The following is an 11297-nucleotide window of genomic DNA, read 5'->3' as shown; positions in this document are numbered from 1 at the left end:
CTTCTTTTTCAAGATTATTTTGGCTAGACAGGGTACGTGCAATTCAATATGTATTTTAGAATTAACATTAAATGGATATGAATGCATGAAATGAATATTCAGCTTGTCCATTTCTGGAATATCTTCAAATCAATCAATATGAAAAACCACATTAAGAAATTGAAGAGTAAAAATCATATGATCATCTCAGTAAATGCAGAAAATTCTTTTGACAAAATGCAACATCCATTTATGATAAAAAAAAAACTCTCAAGAAAGTAGGTATAGAAGAAACATACCTCAACATAATAAAGGTCATATATGACAAGCTGACAGCTAACATCATACTCGATGGTGAAAAGGTGAAAGCACTTCCTCTAAGATCAGGAACAAGATAAGGATGCCCACCCTTGCTGCTTTTATTCAATATAGTATTGGAAGTTATAGCCATAGCAATCAGACAAGAAAAAGTAATAAAAAGGATCCAAATTGGAAAGGAAGAAGTAAAATTGTCACTGTTTGCAGATGACATGATACTATACATAGAAAATTGTAAAGATACCACCAAAAAACGACTAGAACTCATTAATGAATTGGGTACAGTTGCAGGATACAAAATTAATACCCAGGACTCTGCTGCTTTTCTATACACTAACATAAACTAGCAGAAATAGAAATTAAGAAAACAATCCCATTCATAATTGCATCCAGAAGAATAAAATATCTAGGAGTAAATCCAACTAAGGAGGTAAAAACCTATATTCAGAAAATGACAAGTCACTGAGGAAAGAGATTTAAGATGACACAAATACATGGAAAGATATACCATGCTCGTGGATTGGAAGAATTAGTATTGTTCAAATGACCATACTACCCAAGGCAATCTACAGACTCAATGCATTCCCTATCAAAATACCAATGGCATTTCTCACAGACCTAGAACAAGTAATTCTAAACTTTGTACATAAACACAAAAGACCCCTAATAGCCAAAACAATCTTAAGAAAGAAGAACCAAACAGGTTTCAAACTATATTACAGAGCTACAGTAATCAAAACACTATGGTACTGGCACAAAAACAAAGAGATAGATCACTGGAACTGAATAGAGCCCAGAAATGAACCCACACTTAAATGGTCAATTAAGTTATGACAAAGGAGGCAAGAACATACAGTGGGAAAAAGTCTCTTTGATAAATGATGTTGTGAAAACTGGACAGCTATAAGCAAAAGAATGAAAATGGGGCACTTTTTTACAAAATACAAAAATAAACTGAAAATGGATTAAAGACTTAAATTTAAGACCTGAAACCACAAAAGTTGTAGAAGAAATCATACACTTATGCTCTTTGTTATCAGTCTCAGAAATATTTTTTTTTGGATCTGTCTCTTCAGGCAAAGGCAACAAAGCAAAAATAAACAAATGGACCTATATCAAACTAAAAAGCTTTTGCACAGTGAAGGAAACCACCAACAAAACAAATAGGCAGTGTACTGAATGGGAGCAGATATTTATAAATGAAATATCCCATAAGGGGTTAATATTCAAAATATATAAAGAACTCACACAACCCAATAAAAAAAAAAGGTGATTAAAAAATGAGCAGGGGATCTGAATAGACATTTTTCCAAGGATGACATATGGCCAACAGGCACATGAAAGATGCTTAACATAACCAATCAAATCAACATGCAAATCAAAACCACAATGAGATATTACCTCACACCTGTCAAAATGGCTATTATCAAAAAGGAGAGAAAAAAAGAAGTGCTGGAGGAGATGTGGAGAAAAGGGAACCCTTGTGCACTGTTGGTATGAATGTAAAATTGTTTGGCCACTATGAAAAACAGTATGGAGGTTCCTCAAAATAGTAAAAATAAAACTATCATATGATCCAGCCGTTCCACTTGTGGGTATTTATTCAAAGAAACTGGAGACACTAATTCGAAAAGATATGTGCACCCCACCCCATGTTCACTGCAGCATTATTTACAATAGCCAAGATATTGTAAGTGTCCATTGATAGATTAATGGATAAAGAAGATGCTTTTGCAAATATTTTCTCCCAGTCTGGTGGCTTGTCTTCTCATTCTCTTGACAATGTCTTTTGCATAGCAGAAGTTTTTAATTTTGAATGAAGCCCAGCTTATAAATTATTTCTTTGATGGATCATGCCTTTGGTGTTTTATCTAAACATTCATCACCTTACCCAAAGTCATTTAGGTTTTCTTCTATATTATCTTCTAGGAGTTTTATAGTTTTACATTCCACATTAAGTCTATGATCCGTTTTGAGTTAATTTTTGTGAAGGGTATAAAGTCTTCGTCTTGATTTTTTTTTTTTTTTTGCATGTGGATGTGCAGTTGTTCCAACACCATTTGTTGAAAGGGCTATCTTTGCTCCATTGTATTGCCTTTGCTCCTTTGTCAAGAAACAGTGAGCTTGGGCTTCCCTGGTGGCACAGTGGTTGAGAGTCCGCCTGCCGATGCAGAGGACACGGGTTCGTGCCCCGGTCCGGGAAGATCCCACATGCCGTGGAGCGGCTGGGCTGGTGAGCCAGCCATGGCCGCTGAGCCTGCGCATCCGGAGCCTGTGCTCCACAACGGGAGAGGCCACAACAGTAAGAGACCCATATACCGCAAAAAAAAAAAAAAAAAGAAACAGTGAGCTACAATATCAAAAAAAACACAAAAAACCCAATCCAAAAATGGGCAGAAGACCTAAATAGACATTTCTCCAAAGAAGATATACAGATTGCCAACAAACACATAAAAGAATACTCAACATCATTAATCATTAGAGAAATGTAAATCAAAACTACAATGAGATATCATCTCACACCGGTCAGAATGGCCATCATCAAAAAATCTAGAAACAATAAATACTGGAGAGAGTTTGGAGAAAAGGGAACCCTCTTGCACTGTTGGTGGGAATGTAAATTGATACAGCCACTATGGAGAACAGTATGGAGGTTCCTTAAAAAACTAAAAATAGAACTACCATACGACCCAGAAATCCCACTACTGGGCATATACCCTGAGAAAACCATAATTCAAAAAGAGTCATGTACCAAAATGTTCATTGCAGCTCTATTTACAATAGGCAGGACATGGAAGCAACCTAAGTGTCCATCAACAGATGAATGGATAAAGAAGATGTGGCACATTTGTAGTGAGGTGGAGGGACCCAGAGTCTGTCATACAGAGTGAAGTAAGTCAGAAAGAGAAAAACAAATACCGTATGCTAACACATATATATGGAACCTAAAAAAAAAAAAAAAAAAAAAAAACCTAGTGGCAAGACGGGAATAAAGACACAGACCTTCTAGAGAATGGACTTGAGGATACGGGGAGGGGGAAGGGTAAGCTGGGACAAAGTGAGAGAGTGGCATGGACATATATACACTACCAAATGTAAAATAGATAGCTAGTGGGAAGCAGCCACATAGCACAGGGAGATCAGTTCGGTGCTTTGTGACCACCTAGAGGGGTGGGATAGGGAGGGTGGGAGGGAGGCTCAAGAGGGAGGAGATATGGGGGTATATGTGTATGTATAGTTGATTTACTTTGTTATAAAGCAGAAACTAACAAACCATTGTAAAGCAATTGCACTCCAATAAAGATGTTTTTGTAAAAAAAAAAAGAATCAGTGAGCTATATTCATGTGGGCCTATTTCTGAGCTCTCCATTCTGCTCCATTGATCTATTTTTCTATTCTTTTGCAAATACCACACTTTCTTGATTACTGTAGCTTTATAGTAAATCTTAATGTCGGGCTTCCCTGGTGGCACAGTGGGTGGGAATCTGCCTGCCAGTGCAGGTGACACGGATTCGATTCCTGGCCCGGGAAGATTCTCACATGCCGCGGAGCAACTAAGCCCGTGTGCCACGACTACTGAGCCTGCGCTCTAGAGCCCGTGCTCTGCAACAAGAGAAGCCACGACAATGAGAAGCCCGTGCACCACTCACTGCAACTAGAGAAAGCCCGTGCACAGAACAAAGACCCAACACAGCCAAAAATAAAACGAACAAATAAATAAATGAATTTATTTTTAAAAAAATCTTAATGTCAAGTAGTGTCAGTACTCCAACTTTGTTCTACTTCAATACTGCGTTGGTTATTCTGGGTCTACTCCCTCTCCAAACAAACTTTAGAATTAGTTCGTTGATATCCACTAAATAATTTGGAGGGATTTTGATTGGGATTGCATTGAATCTATATATCAATTTGAGAAGAAATGACTCGACAATATTGAGTCTTTCTATCCATGAACATGGACTATCTATCCATTTATTTAGTTCTTTTTTAATACCATCGGACTTTTTGTAGTTTTCCTCATATAGTTCTTGTACATATTTTGTTTGATTTATACCTAAGTATTTCATTTTGGGGGCTGCTAATGTAAATGATGCTATGTTTTTAATTTCAAGTTTCACTTGTTCATTGCTGATATATAGGAAAGTGATTTACTTTTCTATATTAACCTTGTATCCTGCAACCTTGCTGTAACTGCTTATTCGTTCCAAGTTTTTTGTGTCCATTCTTTCAGATTTTTGATATATGCCGTCATGTCACCTACAAGCAGTTTTCTTTATTCCATCCCAAACTGTATACCTTTCATTATTTTACTGCATTATATAGTACTTCCAGTACAATGTTGAAAAGGAGTGGTGAAAGGGAACATTTTTTCCTTGTTTCTGATCTTAATGAGAAAGCTTATCATCATTAAGTATGATGTTAGTGCTATTGCTTTTTAAATAAACTTTTATTTTAGAATAGTTTTAGATATACAAATTACAAAGATAGTACAGAGATTTCCCATACACCCCACACACAATGTCCCCTATTATTAATGTATGACATTAATATGGTACATTTGTAATAACCAGTTAACCAATATTGGTACATTATTAGTAACTGAAGTCCATACTATTCAATATTTCATTAGTTTTTACCTAATGCCCTTTTTCTGTTCCAGGATGCCATCCAGGATACAACATTACATTTAGTTGGTACATCTCTTTAGGCTCTTCTTTCCTTTGACAGTTTTTCATACTCTCCTTGTTTCTGACAACCTTGACATTTTTGAGGAGTACTGGTTAGGTATTTTGTAAAATGTTCCTCCATCGGTATTTGTCTGATGTTTTTCTCACGATTAGACTGGGGCTATGGGTTTTTGAGGGGAAGATCACAAAAGTGCAATGCCCTTTTCATCACATCATATCAAGGGACATACTATAAACATGACTTAATACTGTTGATGTTAACCTTTATCACCTGGCTGAGGTAGCGTTTGTCAGCTTTCTTCACTATATATTACTCTTTTCTCCTTTTCCATACTGTACTCTTTCAAGGAAGTCACTATACACAGGCCTGACTTAAAGAGTGGAGAGTTATATTCCATGTACCTGAGAGAAGAGTATCAACATAAATTATTTGGGATTCTTCTGCATGAAAGAGTTGTCTATTCTCCCCATTTATATATTTATTCAATCATTTATTTATACCCATATAGACTCATGGATATTTATTTTATACCTTGAGATATAGTCCATTACTAATTTATTGGGTTTTTTTCTGCTCAAGTTGTTTCAGCTTTGGCCATTAGGACCTCTTTCAGTTGACTTCAGTGTCCCTTTCACATACCCCCTTCATTGTGTGTGTGTGTGTGTGTGTGTGTGTGTGTGGTTCTTGTTTTGTTTTGAGCACTTCCTTACTTTCTGGTACTACAAGATTCTCCAGGCTCATCTTGTATATTTTTTAGCCCAGTCCTAGAATCAGCCATTCCTCCAAAGATCCCTGGTTCCTTTTATTGGAGAATGGTACTAAAATCTAAAATCTTGGTGCTAAGTGTGCTCATTGCTGTTTCAGTATGCTATTGTCTTTTAAATAAACTAAGGAAATATGGAGAAGAAATAAGTAATTATACTGTCTTTTATAGTTACTTCATAATTACTTTATAAGCACTCTTTTTTTTTTCTGTATGGATTCAAATTACTGTCCATTATTGCTTTTTTTTTCAGCCTGAAGGATTTCTTTTACTTTTTCTCGTAAGACAGGTCTGCTAGCAACAAATTCTCCTCATATTTAGTTTTCTGGGAACATCTTTATTTAATCTACAAATTTAAAGTTAGTTTTTCCAGATATAGCATTATTGGTTGATTTCTTTTATGCTGAAAATGTCATCTCCCCATCCCATGATAGCCATTGTTTCTGATGAGAAGTCAATTGTCAAACTTACTGGGGTTCCTTTCTGTGATGGGTCTTTTTTCACTTGCTACTTGCAAGATTTTCCTCTTTGGCTTTGAATTTCAACATCTTGACTATGATATCTCTAGGTGTGGATCTGTTTAGTTTATCCTACTTGGAGTTCATGAACTTCTTGGATGTTTAGATAAATGTCTTTCATCATATTTGGAAACTTTTAAGCCATCCTTTCTATGAATAATTTTTCTGCCCCTTCTCTCCTCTCCTCTGGCACTCCCATTACACATTTGTTGTTGTGCTTGTATTCTACATGTGTCTGTTCAATTTTTTGATTCTTTTTATTTTCTTCAGAATGTATACTTTCTATTGATCTGTTTTCCAGTTCACTAATTCTCTTCTGCCATGTAAAATATATTGTTGATCCTCTTTTATGATTTTTTCATTTAGGTTATTGTACTTTTACTATCCAGAATTTCCATGTGGTTCTTTTCTTAAATGTGTTCTATCTTTTCATTGATATTCTTTATTTGATTAGTCATCACCATTATATATCCTTTAGATCATAAAACATGTTTTCCCTTACTTCTTTGAATATATTTATAATAGCAACTTTGAAGTACTTATCTGACAAATATAACATCTGGGCTCCATCAAAAGTAATTTCTATTACCTGACTTATTTCCTTTCCATGGTTACACTTTCCTGGGTTATTTTTTTGGGGGGGGTGGGAAGGCTTATAATTTTTATTGCAAAACTAGATATTTTAAATAATAGAGTTAAAATTAGAGCTACCATATGACCCTGCAATCCCACTGCTAGGCATATATCTGGAGAAAACCATGGTCTGAAAGGATACATGCACCCCAATGTTCGTTGCAGCACTGTTTACAATACCCAAGACATGGAAGCAACCTAAATGTCCACCAACAGAGGAATGGATAAAGAAGATGTGGCATATATATATACAATGGAATATTACTCAGCCATTAAAAAAATGAAATAATGCCATTTGAAGCAACATGGATGGACCTAGAGATTGTCATACTGAGTGAAGTAAGTCAGACAGAGAAAAAGAAATATCGTATGATATCCCTTATATGTGGAATCTAAAAAGAAATGATACAAATGAACTTACAAAACAGAAAGAGACTCACAGGCTTAGAGAACGAACTTATGGTTACCAGGGGGGCAGGATGGGGGAAAGGGATAATCAGGGAGTTTTGGAATGACAGGTACACACCACTATATTTAAAATGGATAACCAACAAGGACCTACTGTATAGCACAGGGAACTGTGCTCAATGTTATGTGGCAGCCTGGATGGGAGGGGAGTTTGGGGGAGAACGGATACATGTATATGTATGGCTGAGTCCCTTCGTTGTGCACCTGAAACTATCGCAAACATTGTTAATTGGCTATACTCCGATATAAAATAAAAAGTTAAAAAATAAATAAATAATACATTGTAGTAACCTTGGATTCTGCTTACCTCCCCTTCTTGGGTCTTATTTCTGTTTCTATTTTGTTTTGTTTTTCTCTATTTGTTTAATCACTTGCCTGGACTAATTCTCGCTGAAGTCTATTTTCTCTGCAGTGTGCAACCTCTGACATCATGCTCATTTTTCCCTTTGTTTTATTTTTAAACCTGGCTTTCTGGGAGTCACCTCTGGCTCAGCATAGTTAGTTTTAGCCTGTGATCAAGTGGTCAAAGGTTTTTCTTAGGCACCCAGATCCAGTAAAGCTTGTACCCTTTGCCAAAGTATTTTGTATGGCTTGTGGAATGCCTTCATAGTTCAGGGAGGTTTTGATTCTACCCTGCATTCAAACAGAATTCAGCAGTTCACAAATAACATTTCTGGTTGCCCCTGCATGGGTTGCTTTTACCTACAGCACATGTACAGCCCAAACTAGGGATAAGTTTGATCTTAGCAGGGCCCATTTTGATGGTTTCTTTCCCTAGGTCTCTCTGCAAAATGTCTGGCTGGTCTGCTCTTTTCTGTCTGCTACTAATATATAATTGCTTTTCTAATTTTCACTACTATGATCTCTATGGTTTTCAACAACACGTTTAGGCATAGTTCCTTCATGCTCTGTTCTAAAGAAAGTCAGCCTCCATAGGCTGTGCAACTATGCTGGAGCTAGGTGAGGAAAGTGTGATATGGCAGCCTGTCTTTTTCTGGAGTGACACCTCTGCCCTATGAGCCCTTGAAGTCCTTGTCTGACAAGTACAACATCTGGGTCCTTGCCCTGGACCTGGGAGGGAGAAAATAGGAGTTGGCAGTCTTCTCCAACTGCCTCTCATAGTTTGCTGTACCTGCCTAGGAAACAGGCTTCATCCTAAGAGTGGGAGCTGGGCCGGGGATGAGAGCCCTCCATCTTCTTGGCCATTTTCGCCCAGAATAAATCTTCCACAACATAAAACTAGAGGGTAGAATTAGAGTCACTAGCAGCCTGCCCATCCTGGAGTGAAACTATACCCTATAACCAGGAGTTAGTGAAGAAGACAGCCCCTGTACTTTTTGTTTGTTTGTTTGCCTTTTGGCTGTGCCCACCTAGAATAAAGTTTCCGCAATATAAAGCTAGGAGGAGAAGTAGGAGCAAGTCCTGGATCAAATGCCACGTATGACAATTGTTCTTACCAAGATTCCATAAATGTTCTTAAATAAATGCTTCTCAATTTGTTGCATGCCCTTAAACCAATTTCCTGACACTTTAAACAGTTGTTTCTGATAAAAAATTTTACCAGTTTAATGGTTATTTCACTAGTGAGGGTGTCTGCTAAGCTTCTCACACAACCATTCCAGAAGTTGGTCTGTCACAATTATTTATCTTAATTCAAGAACATACTTAGCGAGCACTTACTACATGACAGGTGTTATAGGCACTGGGTTTTAGTAAGAGCTTTATTAAGGTACAGTTGAAATACATTAAATTGCACATGTTTAAAGTATATTATTTGATGAGCTTTGACATATGTATGTACCATCACCATAATCAAGACGGTGAACATATGTCAAAGCTCATTAACACCAAAAGTTTCTTTCTGCCCTTTGAACTGCCACCCACCCTTCCCTGGCCCCCTCCACAGGGATCATCTTTCTGTCACGATAGATTAATTTTTGGGCCTATTTTTAATTTATAAAGCTGGTTGGTGGCGAAGTTTATCCTTTACTAAGTAACCCACCTCAGCCAGATTGCTCTTTTCTTGTGAGCAGAATATTTTAGGGATTTTCTTTTTGTCTCTAGGGCAAGATTCCTCAACAGGAAACAAAGATTCCAGTAACCTCCCTCCTCCCTAAAGGGAGCTTTGGTGACTGGCTCACCAGATTCATGAATATACGTTTATAGAACCCCAAAATGGCAGCAGCATTTGACTCCTGCTTGGGTTGATAAATCCAAGTACTTGCATTTAAAGAATTGTGGGCAAGAGAACAAGCAATACATTACTCCCCAGGGTTCTTCTCACTGTTTTTGCCCACATGCCGCCAAGGGCTATTAAACAACCCAGTGTATTCCCATTGTCCTTCAGGTGAATGGTTATAAACTTATAGCAAAATCTGAAGGACTCAGGGTGGCTTAGTTTCTACGTGAACCCAGGAATTGAATCCCCAAATCATGTACATGATATCACTCTTTTCACTCTCCAATAGGGAAATGATACTGCAGCTCCAAGGGGCTTAACTGCTATTAACTGGAATCGATCCTAAGAGCAATGATTTATTGCTTGCCTACCATATGCCAAGCACTGTGCTAAGTGGTACAGAATTGTTAACCTCATTTATAACACTAACAATAAATACTTGGTATAATTGTTCCCCATTTTATACAAGATAAAGCTGAGGTAAGGTGAGGTCAAAGGACCTGTCCTAGATCATACAGCTAGTGAATGGCTGAGGTGGGATTCAAACTCAGATCTGACACCAAGACTACCCTCTGTTCACTCTACTATAATGTCTGATTGCCAGGCTTAGGGATTTCCCTCCACACCCCAAAATCCTCTCATAGAAGGTAATTCTAACGATGTGACCTTTCACTAGTGTGGCACTAAGAACCACTTGGGTCCCTGTATTTTTATTGCTCTTATGCAAACCTACATCATCCTGTCAGAGGAATTAAAATACCAATTCATATAAATGTTCCTTCTCAGAAAGAACACAGGAATCATATTATCCAGAAGACCTGTGAATGAAATTCATATTCAGGCTGTGATTTTTACTGTTTACATGACAATGAACAACAGAAATTGGATTACATTCCAAACATCAATGATTAGCACCTTGGGATCTTATAATACTTAAAAAAAAAAAGTCTCACCAATAGCTATCCATGCAATATAGAACTCTAATTCAGTTGTGCTGTGTCAGAAATTGGCAAAGATATCTACTGCAATATTTTTACAAGAACTATTCTCTCAAAATTGAGTCCAGTCTACCAGTTTATGTTATATCTCATATAAGACTGCCATTCTTTAAAGGGCTAAAAAGAGAGTGAATGGAACAGAGCTACTTGGCTCAAACCAGAAATGCAAGTTCAAAGCAGTTACTGACTCTCCTCAGTAGAGGGCAGTGGTAGGCAGGACCAACTGGCAGGAAGACAGGGACATTAACTTCTATTGTGTACCCACTAAGTGCTCAGGCACAGTGCTTAATGTTTTATAGATAGTATCTCGTGAATCCTGACAATGACCCTATGAAGGAAGGATAATTAGCACTCAAAGAGTCCCAAAGAGGTTAAATAAATTGAAAACAGATCTGGTGTCCTCCAATTCAACTATACCATACTATTTCAGGAGAGGTACTATTTCAAAGTCCCATAACTGGGTACTTATACTGATTAACTAAAAGAGCAGACTCACCTTGAACATGGCATGTCTCACATATGATGGGATCTTAAAGATCTGGACTGGCTGGAATAATGGGAAGCATTTAACAAGAATATCATGTAACAAGTTCCAAACTTTGGAGCCAGTGACAAGGTGGAAATTATCTATAGAAGTGGTTCAGAGGAACCTGATACATGGGAAACAGTTGAGGGACCTGGAGAAGATTAGACCAGGGTGCCTGGCACTAGGAAGGTGCTCAAAAATATTGAAAAAACTGAATTTAAAAAAT

The 11297-nt window shown here is 37.3% G+C and overlaps 1 protein-coding gene across 1 annotated transcript in view; it reads right to left on the bottom strand.

Annotated features, from left to right (window-relative positions):
* SHROOM4 (shroom family member 4) overlaps positions 1-11297 on the bottom strand; it is a 219777-nt gene that overhangs the window by 145827 nt on the left and 62653 nt on the right. The gene's annotated exons all lie outside the window — the stretch shown is intronic.

This window comes from Delphinapterus leucas, chromosome X (genome assembly GCF_059928025.1).
Source record: "Delphinapterus leucas isolate spDelLeu-1000000601 "Yukka" chromosome X, BTC_Dleu_Yukka2, whole genome shotgun sequence".
In the NCBI taxonomy this organism is placed as follows: domain Eukaryota; kingdom Metazoa; phylum Chordata; class Mammalia; order Artiodactyla; family Monodontidae; genus Delphinapterus; species Delphinapterus leucas.
This window is presented reverse-complemented; position numbering and strand designations above follow the sequence as displayed.